Here is a 17871-nt window from a genome sequence, read left to right as displayed (position 1 = left end):
AGAATGGACAGCTCAACCTTTCTGCAGTGGACTTAAAAATCCAGCTGTAGCTAAAGAGACTTGAGTTGGAGGCCAGGCATTTGGAGATAAAAGCTGAAGAAAAGGAACGTCAGAGGAAGCATGAGAGGGAAATGCTGACTCTTCACCAGAGTCATGGAAGTAATGGGGAAGGGAGTTACTGGACCCCAGAAGCACAACAGGTTAGTAAATTTCTTCCGCAATTTAAAGAGGAGGATAGTTTTGATAGTTTCATTCACATGTTTGAAAGGGTATGCAAACAGTATAGTGTTGACCAAACCCTCTGGGTATGGTTTCTGACCCCCTTACTCCATGGAAAGCTGTAACTTGTATATCACAAATGCCTGACTCTGTCTGTTTTGATTATACTGCTGTAAAGAAATGTCTGTTAGAATGTTTTAATCTAATACCTGAAATGTATAGGAAAAAGTTTTGTGAGCATAGACGCAAGGCAGATGAAAATGTATGTGAATATGTTGCTGAACTGAGCACTTATTTTCATAGCTGGGTGAGTGGATGTCAGGTCATTCACTTTTGAAGGGCTGGCAGACTATTGGTGAGGGAACAAGCCCTTAGCACTTTGCCTGAGGACATGAGGATCTGGTTAACTGATAGACAATGTGCTACTTCAGATGAGTTGGGGAAGAAGGGAGACCTATACCTGGCTAGCAAGGCAGCCCTACACAGGAAGGGGATCCCCAGTACTGCTCATGGGTCTAAAGGAACCCATGGTAGGCAGCACAAACTGCTCCAACAGAATCTGCCAGTAACAGGGGAAGCCACTAGCCCAGGTACACATCCAGGTACACGTCCAGGACCTAGGGTGAAATGTTTTGAATGTGACCAGTGGGGCCATGTGGCATACATATGTCCAAGTAGGCAAGGTTGGGAACCAGTAAGTGGGAAAGACAAAATTCCAACTGTGGGTTGTCTTGAGACAACAGGGCTATGGAACTACCATCCTGCAGATGTCCTGAGAGGGAAGGATTTGGATGAGAGAGTACCATGTACTTATGCAGTTATAAGCAGTGAGGCTAGGATTCAAGCATGTGTGTCTGGTAGCCAGGGGGAGACACAGACAGACTGCATACTTACAGCCAGGACTGGTGAGGTGATTACTTCAGGTAGTGAGCTACGCTGTAGCAGTGAGACTGAAGATGAGCCACAGCTGTTTGTGGGTAGTGATGTTCCCTTGGACAGGGTAACTGCAAAGGTAGAGGTGAGTAGTAGTACCCAGTCTGACAGTGAAGCACCACTGTCAGAGGATGCTGGACTTCCAGATGAAGGGGAGCTGGCAAGGGTTACAAGGAGAGAGTTGAGACAGGCTCAGCTCTCAGACCCTACATTGCAAGGCCTGAGGCACGTAGCTAGGGAGGCACCTGAGTCTCAAGGGAAGGGCAAATCTGTATACTGGAACAAAGGGTTACTATACAGAGAGTGGACCCCTGAGGGAGGGCTAGAAGGTGAGAGAGTACAGCAGTTGGTAGTGCCTAGAGCCTACCATCTGGCGCTTCTAGCCATAGCCCATGATATTCCCTTTGCAGGTCATATGGGCATAAAATGTACAAAGAGGTGTATTATGCAAAACTTCTATTGGGCTGGAATTTCCAGAGATGTAACAGGGTACTGCAGGACCTCTGAGCAGTGCCAAAAGGTAGGCAAGGCAGGAGACAAGGTGAGAGCTCTTTGATGCCTTTGCCTGTGATTAAGGAGCCATTTCAGAGGGTAGCTCTGGATATTGTGAGTCCTCTGAGTACCCCAAGTTCCACAGGGAAAAAGTATATCCTAGTGGTAGTGGATTATGCTACACGACACTCTGAGGCAGTGGCTTTGTCCTCCATTGAGGCAGAGAAGGTGGCAAATGCTTTGTTAGAGATTTTCAGCAGGCTAGGTTTCCCAAAAGAAATACTGACTGACTGAGGTGCCAATTTCATGTCAGATCTGCTGGCTTATCTGTGGAAGTCCTGTGGGGTGAAGCACATGAAGACCACCCCCTACCATCCCCAGACTAATGGTCTTGTTGAGAGGTTAAACTCTACAATCAAGTCCATGCTACAGGCATTTGCAGATCAGTTTAAGGGAGAGTGGGACAAATATTTGCCCCATCTGTTGTTTGCTTACAGAGAGGTTCCCCAGGAATCCACGGGTTTCTCACCCCTTGAGTTGCTGTATGGGCATAGGGTGAAGGGACCTCTAGATTTAATTTGAGATGAGTGGGAAGATAAGTGTGAGTCTCACAAGGAGTCTGTTGTGGCATATGTCCTAAACCCCAGGACAAGGCTCAGAGAACTCATGGGCTTGGCCCAGGAGAACCTGGCAGAAGCCCAGCAACAGAAAAAGGTGTGGTATGACAGGAATGCTCGAGCTAGAGATTATGCTGTGGGGCAGCAGGTAATGATTCTCATCCCTGTCAGACACAACAAGCTGCAAGCAGCTTGGGAGGGACCCTACAAGGTGGTAAGAATGGTAAGTGATGTTAATTACATGGTGGAAGTGCTAGGCAGATGGCATGGGCACAAATTGTATCATGTTAACATGATGAAACCTTACCATGATAGGGAGGCCCTTGTGCTAACCATTTGCAGTGGATTACAGGAGGAGTCTGAGGGAGATCCCGGGGACAGATCTCCTCAGTGAGGCTCAGACTGACACCTCGGTGGAAGGGGTATCAATGTCCCAGCAGCTATCTCCTACCCAGGTTCGAGAAATCTGAGCAGCATTGCAGGAATTTGGGGAAATGTTCACTGTGAAACCAGGGAGCACCCACCTGGTACAGCACCGGATGGATACAGGGTCCCAAAGGCCTATTAGTGAGGCCCCTTATAGGGTGCCTGAGAGAGTCAGACAGACTCTGAGGGAAGAGGTACAGTAGATGTTGAAACTAGGGGTGATTCAAAAGTCCAACAGTCCCTGGGCCTCACCAGTGGTGTTGGTGCCAAAGAATGATGGCAGCACCAGGTTCTGTGTGGATTACAGGAAATTAAATAGTCACACAGAATTGGATGCTTACCCCATGATTAGGACACATGACACCCTAGAGTGGCTGAGTGGGGCTAAGTATCTTACAACCATTGATCTTATCAAGGGTTACTGGCAGGCGCCCTTGACTCCCAGTGCTACAAAGAAGTCAGCCTTTGTGACTCCTTTTGGCTTGTACGAGTTCACAAAGATGCCCTTTGGGATGAAGAATGCCTCAGTGACTTTCCAGAGGCTGGTGGATAATATCCTAGCAGGAGCAGGAAGGTTTACCCTTGGTTACCTAGATGATATTGAAATCTACAGCCATTCCTCACCAGACCACCTTCGGCATGTCAGGGAGGTGTTGGGCAGACTACAGAGGGCAGGGTTTATCATTAAGCTGAGCAAATGTCAGGTAGGTATGGCAGAGGTCTCCTACCCAGGACATAGAGTTGGGAGTGGTAAGATAAGGCCAAAACCTGCCAAAGTGGAAGCTATTCAGGCATGGCCTGCACCTGTTACCAAAAAGAAGGTGAGGGCATTCTTAGGGACAGCAGGGTACTACAGAAAGTTTGTCCCTAGTTATAGTACCATAGCTTCTCCCCTCACAGACCTGACAAGGAAGAACAGGCCAGATAAGGTAGTGTGGACCCCAGCATGTGAGCAGGCATTTCAGAAGCTTAAAGAAGCTTTGGGAGGACCACCTGTGTTAGCCAGTCCAGTTTACAGCAAAAGATTTGTTGTGTAAGTTGATGCTTCAAACCATGGGATGGGGGCTGTACCTAGCCAGATTTCTTCAGAGGGGGAAGAGCACCCATTGGTTATCTCAGTCATAGGCTCCAAATCAGAGAGGAATGCTATGCAGCTGTAGAAAAGGAATGTATAGCTATAGTGTGGGGAATGCAGAAACTTCAGCCTTATCTGTATGGAAGAAAATTCACTGTAATGACAGATCACAACCCTCTAACATAGTTGAACAGAGCCAGTCAGCAAAATGCTATGTTGCTAAGATGGAGCCTGTGGTAGCAAGCATATGATATGTCAATGCAGCACCGCAGTGGGATTAGCAATGCCAAGGCAGTTGGGCTCTCAAGACAGGGAATGGGGTGAGGTACCTTCAGACAACCTTACCCTCTCAAGAGGCATTTATCAAGGGTCACTTGAAAAACTAGCTTAAGTTCTCCAGGGGGGGAAGAGATGTGATGATTGGGGAAAGATGGGCTTAGGTTGCCAGCCTAATCAAATAGAATTTGATACATAATTTTATTATTTGTATATATAAATGTAAAATACAGGCTTGTGTTCTTAAATGAAAGAAAACACTGTAAAATGTGAACTTTAAGATTGTTACAACATTGCCATCTGCTGTAAGGAAAACCAAGCCAAGCATTTCAAATGTTCTTTGAAGTTACAATTATCTAAAAAGTGGTACTGAAGCAGCTGGCTGAACACATTCTTTCTATTCTTTAACTTAAGGAATAATTTTTAGAGTATACATGTGAAATGTCTTTTATTGTTGTAATTTCCTGAGCAGGTGTTAGCTTGCTAAATAATGCAATTTGTTTGTCTGGGAAGTCCAGGCTAAGTGTCAAAATGATGTAATGTGAATACTGGGAAAACCCAAGTGTCAAAATTATGTAATCTGGGAGGGCCTTAGCAGAGCTGTTTGTTAGTGAGTTTAAAAACTATTGTTGAGGGAGAGACTGTAAGCATTTTGTCTTGGACCATCAACCCCAGCACTGCTTATGCTCTTTATGTATGTAAGTAGGATTGTAGCACTCTGTTTTCTCTTAAGAATAGCCAAAGATTAGAAAGTTAGATTAAGTGTTTTTCTTTGACATCAGACCTGTCCACCTGTATTATTTTAAGTTTCTGTGTGATCTCTGAATGCTTAGATATCTCTGTGGTGTAGTAGTATTGTCTTGTGTTTTTAATTATTTATTATTAAATATTTTTAAACCCTTTACCTGTGGCTGGTTTGTGTAGAGATATGTAGGCTCTAGAGTTGTTGTGTCTTTCGGCTTTTCCCAGTTAGGGTTCACCACAGCAGAACTCCGGTCCGCTAATGATTGGCAGTAGATTTTTATGTGCCAAGTTGCTGGCCCTGACGCACAACCTTCAATGAAGGTATGCCCAGTCACGCATGCCTCCACACAGAAGACGCTCTAACTGAGAATTGAACAGGACAACGTCTTACTGTGAGGCGACAATGCTACCGCAGCACCACCACTGCAGTTATGTAGGCTCTACAGTGCATTGCATATTTATAGAGTTTATTGTAATAATCCACTCTAAAAAGCCTTAGACTGAATAGTCAAATAACCAATTGGATAATAATATTGCACAGTAATAATTGGACACCCTTTCAAGGGCCTTTGGGTAGCTGATAATTGTTAGCTGGTGGTGGCAGTAATTACTACCATATAGTCTGGGTAAAGGGGCACAGCTAGAGAATCTGTCAGCCTTTCCCAGGAGTGTCTGTGAAGTTGTATAAATACTTATCTCAAAGGGTAGGTGTGTGTCAGCTACCTGGGCAGGAACACTAAGCACTGGTTGGACAGAGAGTGCACTAGAGGTTAGATGCCAGCTATAGCTGTGCCAGTGGGGAGTCTTATTGGGGATCTGGGGAGCAAGGGAGCAACTAGCCCCAGACTGACTTTAATCTCTGCGTGCACTTAAGGGAAATTGTACTTTGCTGTGTGTATTTGTTATCCTTTCCTCTTCTATGAAACGATCTCCCAGGTGTTAATGGTGAGGATTGAGGCTTCTTGATTGCTGGCCCAGTCATCACACCTTTCTCCATTCATGAGGCATGAAACCTGTTTGGACATTACAGGTAAAGAGCAATTCCAGAGGCTGTGATAGGTCATGTTTCATGCTATTTGGAAGGCACACTGAGATATTATCTGGGCGCATTGATGCAGTGTTCTTGGTCTTAAAGAGGGCATTAAGGACCTGTTCCCTAGTGATAGAGGGATAGAGCGGTAAATCTGAAGCTGAGTTTATCAGCCAGGAGGTTTGCTGTGTCTTCTGGCTCAGTGTAGGTGGCTTCATTCACAATTATCTCTGCATGCAATTGTGTATTGCCTTTGAAGTTGTGGGCATAGCTAAAGAATGCTTTGTGGTTTTCCTTGGCCTGGGAGGCCAAACATATCTCAAATCTGGCTTTGGTAGACTTTATTTTTCCTCTGAGTTATTTGTTTAGTTTGATGAGAGTGCTTTTAACCTGCTGAGTGCTGCACCTCCTAATTTTTGCCATGATTCCCACCCCCAATGACCAGTACAACCCAGGGGGCTCAGTATTTTTACACACTTATATCAACAACACTACAAAGGATGATATATAATGTTGTGTGCTCCCTCATGGGCAGGGTCAGTTGGTGGTGCTGACAACCTTGCCCTGCTAAACTCAAACATCCAACTATGCTCAGTATGGGTACTTGTGTTTTTACACAGCTAGGCTTCTACACATCTAGGACATACTCTACAGTTAGCCTACTGGCCTCATATGAACCTATGAATCTATGTGCTTATGTAGACCTCCCAACTTGTTTCCTCACATAGCCTGCTAATGTCATCTACCCTACGTTAACTTGCAGCCATGTAAAAGTCTGACTTATGCCATGGTGCTGGCATAAAGTATTGAGTTCTGTAGTCTGTGCACTTTGGTAGGAGTTCTGTTCTCACTGCAGTTCAGTGTGTGTGTGTGTGTGTGTGTGTGTGTGTGTGTGTGTGTGTGTGTGTGTGTGTGTGTGTGTGTGTGTGCGTGTGTGTGTGTATCTGTGTGTGTGTATCTGTGTGTGTGTCTGTGTGTGTTTCTAGCCAGAAGCGCAAGTGTGCATTCTGCAGTTACCTCCCCAATCCAAAAAAATTAACAGTATTTTGATTCTTGCACCTGCACACACATCCGTTTCAGGCAGGCCGTCCACCTACTTCTCTCTAGTCTGTGTACCTTAGATAGGTAGGGGTTCTGTTCTCATTACAGTCAACTGGGTGTGTGAGTGTGTGTGTGTGTGTGTGTGTGTGTGTGTGTGTGTGTGTGTGTGTGTGTGTGTGTGTGTGTGTGTGTGTGTGTGTGTGTGTGTGTATATCCCTACTCAGCAGAGTAGATCTGCTATCCTACAGTTACCTCAGCAAAGGCATGGCTTGCCAGTATTTTGATACCTGCACCTGCCTACACATCCATTCAGCCAGGCCTCCCACCTTCTTCTCGCCAGCACACACTGCTGTCATCCACTATAAGTTGATCTGCAGACATGTAAAGTCAGACTTGTGCCATGGCACTTGTGTAAAGTACTATCTTCTTTAGCCTGTCTACTTAGATAAGGAGGGGTTCTGTTCTCATTTCAGTCAACTGTGTGTGTGTGTTTGTGTGTGTGTGTGTGTGTGTGTGTGTGTGTGTGTGTGTGTGTGTGTGTGTGTGTGTGTGTGTGTGTTTGATGTGTGTGTGTGTGAGTGTGTGTGTGTGTGTGTGTGTGTGTGTGTGTGTGTGTGTGTGTGTGTGTGTGTGTGTGTGTGTGTGTGTCTCTACTCAGCAGAGTAGACATAGACATGCTATCTTACAGTTACTTCTCCAATTGCATAGCTTGCTAGTCTTTTGATACATGCACAAGCCTATACATGCATTTTATGCAGCCCTCCTAACCTCTTGTCTCCCACATGACCTGCTGATGTCATCCACTGCAAGCTGACCTGCAGAGATGTAAAGACTTGTGCCAGGGCACTTGCTTATAGTACTGTCTTCTGTAGTCTGTGTACTTAGATAGGTAGGAGTTCTAATCTCAATGCAGTCTGTGTGTGTGTCTGAGCTGTTACTTGACATTACAGTGAGCCTTTTACAACAGCATGTGGGACACTATCACCATATGCTCAATAGATAATGCTGATGTACCACCATATGCTAAACAGACAAATGCAACCATCATACTAGGGCAGGATCAGGCACTGGCCTGGAACCTAGGCAGATGCCACCTTAGGTTCATAGGAGTTTATTAGGCTATTGACCATAGGGCCTTAATAAGCCTAGCTTATTGACCAACTTGTATGGTCTATATTTCCAGTGCAAGTGTATGATCAGCATTGACTGCCCTTATCCAAGAGGGGCATGGGTGACATGCTCATGGTACTTTTAAAATCTTCCATCCAATTGTCTAAATTACAGAAAAATAAGGTCATTGAGGAGCTCTGTTTTATGTGAACTAAAAGTTTGTTCCAGAGGAGTGACAACCTCTGGGAGAGATATCTGCCTCTCCAGCACATCCTGTTAATGTCACCGGCTAGGATAAAATCTCTGGAGTGAGTGAATCTTGTCCCATGTGACTTGTTGTGGATGTGCAGCATTTTCATCAGGGCAAGGTCTGAGAGTGCTTTGTAGGCCAGGCACAAGTCTCCTCTCAGCTGCCTATAAGATACAAAGTACAGTGACAGGGCCTTCAGTCTGTCCATGGAGGTCATGTGTTGCATGCCCTGAATTGCCATGGTGAGAAACCACTGAGGTCTTTCCAGCTGCTGTAGGTGTCTAGTGAGGTACATACAGAAGGAATCGTTGCACTCTATTAGTGGTCTTATGAGGGATGAGTACAAGGGAGCTGCAACATTCTTAGCACTGGATGTGATGTTCTTACATATGAGATGTGCAACATAGAAGGACTTTCTTACCACTGTGAACACATGGTAATTGAAGTTAAGGTTCCTATCAACCTGTGTTCCCAAATCTCTTACCACAGTATTTCATCTAAAGGGATTACTGTTAATATTGTAATGTGCATGGACTTCCCTTTTGCACAAAGATATGACACATTATTTTGCATTTATTTTGACTCTGTGGTTTTGGCACCAACCATTTGTCTGTGTAAGGACTTTTTGTGGTATGTCAACATCATTGGGGGACTCAATGATTGCACCCGGTTTGTAATCATCAGTGACATAGTAAGTCACAGGTCATCTCTTTTCCCATGGACTTCTGAGAAATACATTTCAAACAGTAGGGGGCCTAGCACAGATCCTTGTGGTACACCAGTGGTAACTGGTCTGCTGATATAAGTATAATCGCAACTTTAACTGCATGTGTTCTGTCATTGATGCAGTTGGCTACCCATCTAGTGACATATGGGCTAATTCCCATTTTTTTTTAATTTCTCCAAATCTTTTGGGTTTCTAATACCATGACGAGAATTGACCCCATTCCTAATTAAAGCATGATTAAAATTCATAAAATTAGTATTGTTTTAATCTTTTATGTCACCCAGAAGTGCTCTTTGCAGCATCCACAATGTGTGCAGTAGTGACTCCTTTTGCAATTTGTATGGAGTTACATGTATCGGTAACATATCTAAATATGATTATAGATTCTTTTTTCTAAGACCCATTGCTCTTACTACTACTGGAAATGTCTGGGTATCTTTCTTCTACATTGCTTTCATTTTACCTGCAAATCCTGATATTTTATGACTTTGTGTCTGTCTGTATGCAAGACATTGTAGTCACTGGGTGCAGTGATTTCAATGATCAGTGCTACTTTTGTCTTCTCCTCACAGTCCACTATATTTGGTTTTCTTGCATCTATCTTTTGAACTGTTGGTAATGGGTGATCCCATGTGATGTAGACATTATTATTTTCTATGATGCTCTGTAGCTCACGTAATTCAATATCATTATGCTGGCACAATTTAAAGTGCAACAGTCCTGCCACATTATTATGCCTTTCAGTATACAGTCCTTCTCCCATTAGTATGTCACAACCTGCAACAATGTGTGCAACTGTTTCCAGTTCTGTTTTACAAAACCTATAATTGTCTGTTTCTTCCACATGTTCAATGGACTTTGTAAACCAACATGTATGTAGTCAACTATCTTGGGCCGCCAGTATTAAACTTTCATCTTTAGGTTTGACTTCACCTCTCCTTAACCATTCCTGCATTTGATCCTAATCAACATGAGGTTGTTCCAGGAGTTTTCTATACTTGCAACTATATTTATGCATTTTCCACATTTCTTGCCTTCTTATCTGATCCTTCACCTTATATTCTTTCATTTGTTTTTTGGCACATTCAGTTGCTCTCTGATTTTATATACTTCTTTTTTGATTTCCATTCTCACTTGATGCCAATATGCTTCTGCTAGACTAAGCAGGGAAATCATCTTAGTTATTCTCCTCATGTTTCAAAACTTTCAATATGGTTGGGTCTTGTGAGGTCAACAGATACTTATGCAGTCCCACAGTTGCAGATCTATACATGTAATCATTTTCAAGGAGGCCCATTCCTCCTTCAGAATGGGGGATATATCATCTTTCTTGGTATACACTGATTTTTATAAATCATTTGATGAGCATGAAGCATCCTTCTTGTTTTCCTGTCTAATCTATCCAACACTTTCCTTTTGGGGTCAGTCAGTCACTCCAAAACTGTAAGTGAGGGCAGGAAGAGCAAATTGACTTGTAGCTTGAACTTTTCTCCTTGATGTCAAAGCTGTTTTCAGGATTAATTTAAAATCTTCAGAAATATTCTTTACTGAGTTTTATTCACATTTGTTCATGTTTTATCGTTTATCCTTCAGCTCCCAAATATGTATATACTCCCTCTTGCTCAAGTTCTTTTATCTCACATTCATGTCCCAAACTGATGTATTGTTGGTGCTGCAGCATTCCTGCTTTAAAGGTTGCTTTTGCACATTTATCAAGACCAATCTGAAAAAGATTTGACTATTTGCAGTTGTGTTTCCAGTTCGTCATCTGATGAGTTATACAGTTTTAAATCATCTACAAAATGAAGATTTTACAATTTGTTGCTTTCTGTGAGCCAAATTATAGCCATGACCTAATCTGTTAAGCAGACAGCTTAATGGATTAAGGGCAAAGCAAAAGAGTAGCAGTGATAGAGAGTCACCCTAGAATATCCCCCTTTGTTTTTTGTTTTTTTTTATTCCTGGAATAATAATTTGTTCTTAATCATGGCTTAACTACAGAGTGGTTTACTACTGTTTTGTGGTTGCTGTGATGTAGTTTATCAGTGTAGGGTGTATGTTATGCATTTTAAGCACTCTGTTATCCATGAATGTGGGATACTGTCAAATGCTTTTTTGTAGTCGATCCATGCCATACTTAGATTCTTCTCCTTCTTACAGTTCTCCACTATGACTTTGTTTAACAACAAATGATCCTTTATTCCATTTGACTTTCTTTTATTGCCCTTTTGTTCTATTGTCATAATTGATTTTTTTTCTAAATGACTATAAACTCAGTCGATATCAATTCCAGTGTAAAGTTTTTATGTTGTCGGAAAGCCAGTTATTGGTCTATAGATTTTAGGGTAGCTTGCACATTTGCTCCTAAGTAGGAGCATTGTTTTTCCTGTTGTTAGCCAGGCTGTTGTCTTTCTTGGGTGTGCATATAAATAGCTCTTACTCATGGCTAACTCTTCATACAAAGATGTTAATACTTTTAGCCAGAACTTAGGTATTGTATCTCGGCCTGGGGTTTTCCAGTTATAGGCTTTTCTTAACTTTACTTCAAGCTCCCTGGCTGTTATTTCATCCCATTTCATATCCTGTACATTTGGACTTCTTATTCTTTCTTTTACTTCTCCTATTCATTTAACATCTTTATTTTACACAGGAGCTTCATAAATATTTCTCTAAAATGTATCTATTTCTTCTTTTTTGATGGTCTTTCAATTCCTTTACTTTGTTTCCCAATTCTCTATAACACCTTTTTCATCATCAATAAATTGCTTATTTTGTACTTTTCCTTTATATTTATCTGCATATCTTCTAACTTTGTCTGTCTGTGCTGATATTTTTAGTATATTATTTGTAATAGTGTATGATAAATCCTTGTCAGTTATAATATTGTGCATTACTTTTATCACGTCAATCTGTTGGAGTATTTTTGTTGATCTGTTCCCTCTTCTATACTCTAACTGTGACATTTCTTGTCTTAATTGTTTTATAGCTTTCTCTATCTGATACTTCTTTGATGGCATTCAATTTCTCCCTGGCCTTTCCTTTACTGCCCTGTGTTCTTGTGGTAGGATTCTATCTGTTATTAATTTGGCTGCACAGTAATGTATCCTATTTACTTCTCTTATATCGCATGAATCTCTATGGACAGTCCTGATTACTTTGTTCATTTATTTAATCAAACTTTTAACTTTTGGGGTTTTATTGGCCTTCTGCAGTCTCTTTCCTTCAGTGATCATAATATGTCTACCCATCTCCATTACATCAAGCAAATCTTTTCTTAGATCATTTTCTACTAAACAGAGGGTACATTCTTTGCCATTTCCTGCACCATTCTATAGAAAGTTTCAAAGCATTTTCCTGTGCCGTGTTCTCTTCAGTTTCACCCTGTGTCATCTGTTGCTCTTTCGTATGGGACCTCACTGGCCTATCACTTCATGACATTGACTGTGTCAGAGGCCATAATTGCTGAATAGCTCCAAATTAACATGTGTAGTGGCTTCCTATGGGAGGCTCCAAAGTATCTTCATATGTCAACTGATTAGATGCTTCCCGCTCATCTAGTTTCTCCTTAATTTGGGTGTCCCGCTCCACTATTTTCTCCTTAGTTTGGGTGTCACACTCTACTAATTTCTCCTTAATTTGGGTGTCCATTGCTCTATCCTGTTGTGTTGTTATCTGAGTTTCATTTTCTACACTAAATCCTTCAATTTGCAGGCAATCCATAACCTCAGTTTCTCTTTCTTTAACTTCCCCATTACTAGTCCTCTTTTCTACTTTTCCTCTTTGTTTTCTTATTTTTGTACTGTAAAATTTGTCATATCTGGATGCCTTTGCTTTGCCTGTATTTCTCTTCAAATATCTTTGGTGCTGCTCTTTTAGCATTGATTAGAATTGCTTTCTCCTTTGAATAAATATTGCACCATATTAAATCTCTTTTTTTTCCCCATGTCCATATTTCTTTTTCAAATGTCTCCTGCTCCTCTTGTTTCTCGTTACTATGGGGACTAGTTGTTTCATCATGCTGTGATATAACCTGTGTTAGCCTTTCTACACTGAATCCTTCACTTCACAAATATTCCTTAACTTCAGCCTCTATTTTTTCAACTTCTACTTGACTAATCTTCTGTTGTACATTCTTTCTTTGTGATATTATTTTTTTATTGTGGAATTCTCCATATCTGGATACCTTTGCATGTATTTCTCTTCAAATATCTTTGGGGATGCCTTTTTGTGCTGATTAATTTTGCTTTCTCCTTTGCATAAATATTGCACCATATCAATTCTCTCTTTCTTTCCCATATCCATATTTCTTTTTTATACCCTTCAAACGTCTCTAAATTTTGTTCTTTAAATTTTTCATTACATTCCCAGCTATGTGAGTTTGTCAAGGATGCCTGAGTGGGGGATTGTGTCAAAAGCCTTGACTAAGTTAAGATAGGCTGTATGTAGTATTTCATCTTTGTCCAGGGCTTTGGTGACATTATTGAAGAACTCCACTAAGTTTAATAAGCATGATCTACCCTTACCAAAGCCAAATTCCATCGTGTCAAGAGTTTGAAGGTCACCTATGTCTTTGTTGATAAGATTCATGATTATTCTCTCCTTGGCCTAGCAGATAAGGCTAGTTAGGCTTATGTGTCTATAGTTCTTAAGGTTGATTAACGGACCCCTTTTGTGCAAGGGAAATTAATGTTGCTGTGTTCCACTCTGCTAGGACAAAGCCAGTATTTATACTGTGGTTGAAGATAATGCCAACTAGTTCTGTTTTAGTCCACTTAGTGGACAGTCTGGGTTGTTATCCAGTCCCATAGAGGCTGTGTTTTGGCTATGGAGAGTGCGGTTTTGACCTGGTCTTTGGAGATACTAGGTAGAGGACTGGTGACAGGTATGCCTTGGGTTATATCTGGTGGGGAAGGGAGGTGAATTTTGCCCCAAATCTGTCTTCTAGCAGGTTGGTGATGTCCTCAGGGTCAGTATCAGTGTTACCATCCACTACTAGTTAAGCACAAAGCTGGCCCTTCCTTTTTAGATTTCTGATGTAGCTAAAGAATTCCAACTGATTATCTTTAGCTAGGGATGCTAGTTTAGCTTCATACTTGGCTTTAGAATACTTTACAAGATAGCTAATTTGCTTGTTCAAGCTGTGGAGGGTGTCCTTCCTCTGCTGAGTCAGTTCCTCTTAGACATTGCTTTCTTCCAATTGTTGCATAATCTATTTGTGTTTGATGTCCATTAGGGTGGCTTGTTTTGATCCGTTCAGCTTCAACTTATGCTGTACATTTGTAATGGTGGCTATACAGGCCATTTATGTACATCTTTGTATCGCAATCATTGTTGACAGTGGTAGCCAGGGGGTTACAACTATTTATGGCATCAATTAGGAGGCTATAGTTTTCTTTAGAGAAATATTTCATTCTTTCTGCTCTTCGGGAGTTGTCAAGTATGATCATTAATTCAAAAGAGAATGAATTCTAATTCGACCTGACTAGGGAGGGCAACACAATGGCTTTAGTGCAGAAACCCCCTGCTGAGTACTAAGTCTAGGATATTCAAGTCCCTTGTGGGGGTGCATACTATCTGTTACAGAGCATGTGTATTAACAAAGTCCAAGAACTTTAGGGTGAGCATGTTTGTGCTCATATATGATTCCCAGTTGATGGAAGGATAGTTTAAATCACACATGACCAAGGTGTTTGGCTGTATAGTGAGTGACTTAAGTAGGTCCAAGTAGGTAGAGTGGTTCTCTTGGTTCATGGTGGGGTCCTATAGCTAACAATGATATGGAAGGGGGTTTTACCTACAGTTAGTTGGACTTGGAGTAGTGCTACAGAGTAGTACTGTTCAAACAGTACTACTCTGTAGCACTGTTCAAACAGTGCTACAGAGTAGTACTGTTTGAACAGTCTAGAGTTGTATTTGTCTTTAAGGAAGATGTACACACCTTCACCTTTGTTTTTTTCCATGCTCATTTTGATGTTTATACATGCAGAACGCATTGTAGCTTTGCATGGCCAGGGAGCTCTCTGTGGCCTTGAACCATGTCTCTGTGACTGCACAGACTTGAGCATCATCCAAAGTAAAGAGTGTTTCCAGGGAGTGCAGTTTCTGATTTACACTCCTTGCATTAAGCAGCATAACCTTCAGTTTGCTTCTACTTGATTTTTTTATGTTGGGAATTTAGTTGTTTTGCCATTGTCTAAAAAGGCCACTATGGGGTGGCAAGTACCTTTGTCAAAAACTGGAAGTCAAGCGGTGACAGGTGAAGACCATCTGTGGCAAAGCAGTGTGGTCAGCTGACCATATCTTTCCAGGCTGACAGATACTGGATCCCCCTGGACTGACAACAGAAGCTAAGCCAATTGTTGAAGTCAATCATGTTTTGTTTATATTGAGTAAAGGTGGAATGCTGCTTGGGGCTAGGGATATACCTGCCTAGGACAGATAATCTAAAAGCTCAGTCATGTCTCACATCATATAGTACATATAGTAATTCATATAGTACAGTGGGGTATGTTTCAAGATATTCACTCCAACATGGATTATGACAGAGTCATAAGGGTACTTGTTGAGAGTCTTGAGTGTGTGTGATCTGATGGACCCTGGCACCTAACAGGTAGCTGACCCTTCTCCTTGTCCATCCTGGTGAAGGGGCATCTGTGTGTCTCACTAAAGAGTTACTTATGACCAAGACATTTGTTTTTTTAGGTATTTTATCTTAGGAACTTATTCGCTGAGACACTTCTGTGTCAATTATAACATGTAGTGGATTCTGTTGGGTCTGCAGTTTGTGCACTAGGTTTTTGCTTTGGAGGTCTCTGATCTTCAGGTAGGTGAATAATGGGTACCTGTGAGTTTATGTGTTGTGAGCTTGTTATATGCAAGAGGTGAACTGTGTGTACTGACAGCATGTTTGTTATCTGGTTTGTTGCTATGTGAGAGAACTGATTCCAAATTTATAGTATCAGTTTGTTTTAGCAGTAACTGGTTGTCAGTATATATATGAAGCAATTGCTACTTTGTCTCAGGATGCCTATGTCACTCAAGCTGCCTGCAGAAATGGTGGGAAACTGTCCATCCATTATAGAAGGTCTATACTGTAGTAATTAATTTGCCAAGGCAAATATAAGTGACATGTACAATTATCAGTTGAACATCACAAATGCAGGTATACCAGGCACTAATGTAGCAATGCGCCCTGTGCAACAGATGCAAAGCTTTTGTATCCCTGAATCTAAAGGAAAAAACACAGGGATATGGTACAGTTATCGTCACTTGCACAGGGTGTTGGGGGGTTGAGGACTAGGCTGACACATGTGTGAGGGAGAAAGGGAAGAAGGTAGGCTGTGTGTGTGTGTGTGTCTGTGTGTGTGTGTGTGTGTGTGTGTGTGTGTGTGTGTGTGTGTGTGTGTGTGTGTGTGTGTGTGTGTGTGTGTGTGTGTGTGTGTGTGTGTGTGTGTGTCTGTAGGAGTCATCCATGAGAAAGTGGTGTGTGAGAGTCTGCATAAATGCTTTATGTCTTGGTATGTTTTTTCAGGTGGGAGCCATGCATGGTAGAGGTGGCAGTTCATTGTTGTCACCCCTGACCACGAGAACTGTCTATGTCAGGAGTTGCACTGGCAATTTCATGCTGAAGGTCAGATGAAGTGCTGCTACATGAGCATGATTGATGTCTGCTGGATGTACTGCCTTCAAGAGAATGCCCAGGGCCATGACCCCGTAGGCTGTCATGTCTGGGTGTGGACAGCACACTCACTGAGGGACCAGTGGAAATACTGCCACTAAGGAAGAGTGATCAGACATGGACACATTGGGTATCAGCAGATGTTGTGACTGGGCTATACCCATGAGTATGCAGTTCCCCTCCCAGCAGATGTTCCGTCACTGACACTGCTCATTCCATGGCAGACACCCCTTGGTCCATCACAAACACCTCTCATTCCCACTTGTAATTCATCCGATCCAGTGAATTGGTGACACGGTGGAGGCAGTCACACATGTCAGACCACATCCTTAACCCTAAACATTTGTCTGGAGCATTTTTCTGAACATGCCTTTGCCTCTTTGATGGCTCTAAACATACATTGATTGGTAAGGGAAGAGACACCTTTGCCAGGTGGAAGAGGAACATCAGACACCTCTGAGCACCCCTATTAACCGACCTGCGTGGCACTTCACAAACATTTTGCCTACAGCCAGACTCAACAGGTAGTGAAGCTGTAGTAGCCATAATTCCCTGCTCAATGCCCTTGTCCTCCACTTGTCCTATATATATGAGCTCAGTCGACTGTGTAGACCTACTGGCTGTACCAGGGAAAAAGAAAGGGATGGCTGGATGTCAACCGTTGTGTCAGATTCAACCTCTGCACACCCCCAACTATGCCTCAGTATCACCACCATCATTATCAGTGTCTGATGAGACACTGACATCAGGTGGCACAGGGCCTACACTCCCAACGTTATGATCACCTTTGATAAAAAGGGAGACACACAGGCATACATTAATACCTGCACTACTATGGTGCAACATATGCTAAACAACTGACAGTGCTGCCACTATTACAGACAGTACAGCAATATGCACAACAGGCCTAAAATAGCACATTGTGCTATTTCTATAAATTGATCTGCAGTACTGAAATAACTTTATTTGGCTTGCCATCTGCAGGAAGCATATGTCACTGGATGCCTGATGATCCTGAAATAAAATAAACAAGAGGTAAGGTCAACATCATCACATTTAACATTAAGACAGGGGGTACTACATTTACTCTTCTACATCTGCATGAAGTGCAAGTTTAACAACAATGTGACTGACATCTTCAAACTGCACTTATCACTGTACTAGTCACCAATCCCCTCCCCCCAAAAAAAGACATGTAACACCAAACTAACTTTTATTTCAGTTGTTTTACTATTCAACAGTAATCAACTGGT

Source organism: Protopterus annectens, chromosome 1.part1 (assembly GCF_019279795.1).
Source record: "Protopterus annectens isolate FY-2018-M chromosome 1.part1, PAN1.0, whole genome shotgun sequence".
Taxonomy (NCBI): Eukaryota; Metazoa; Chordata; order Ceratodontiformes; family Protopteridae; genus Protopterus; species Protopterus annectens.
The sequence above is the reverse complement of the archived record's forward strand: the minus strand, read 5'-3'. Positions refer to the sequence as shown.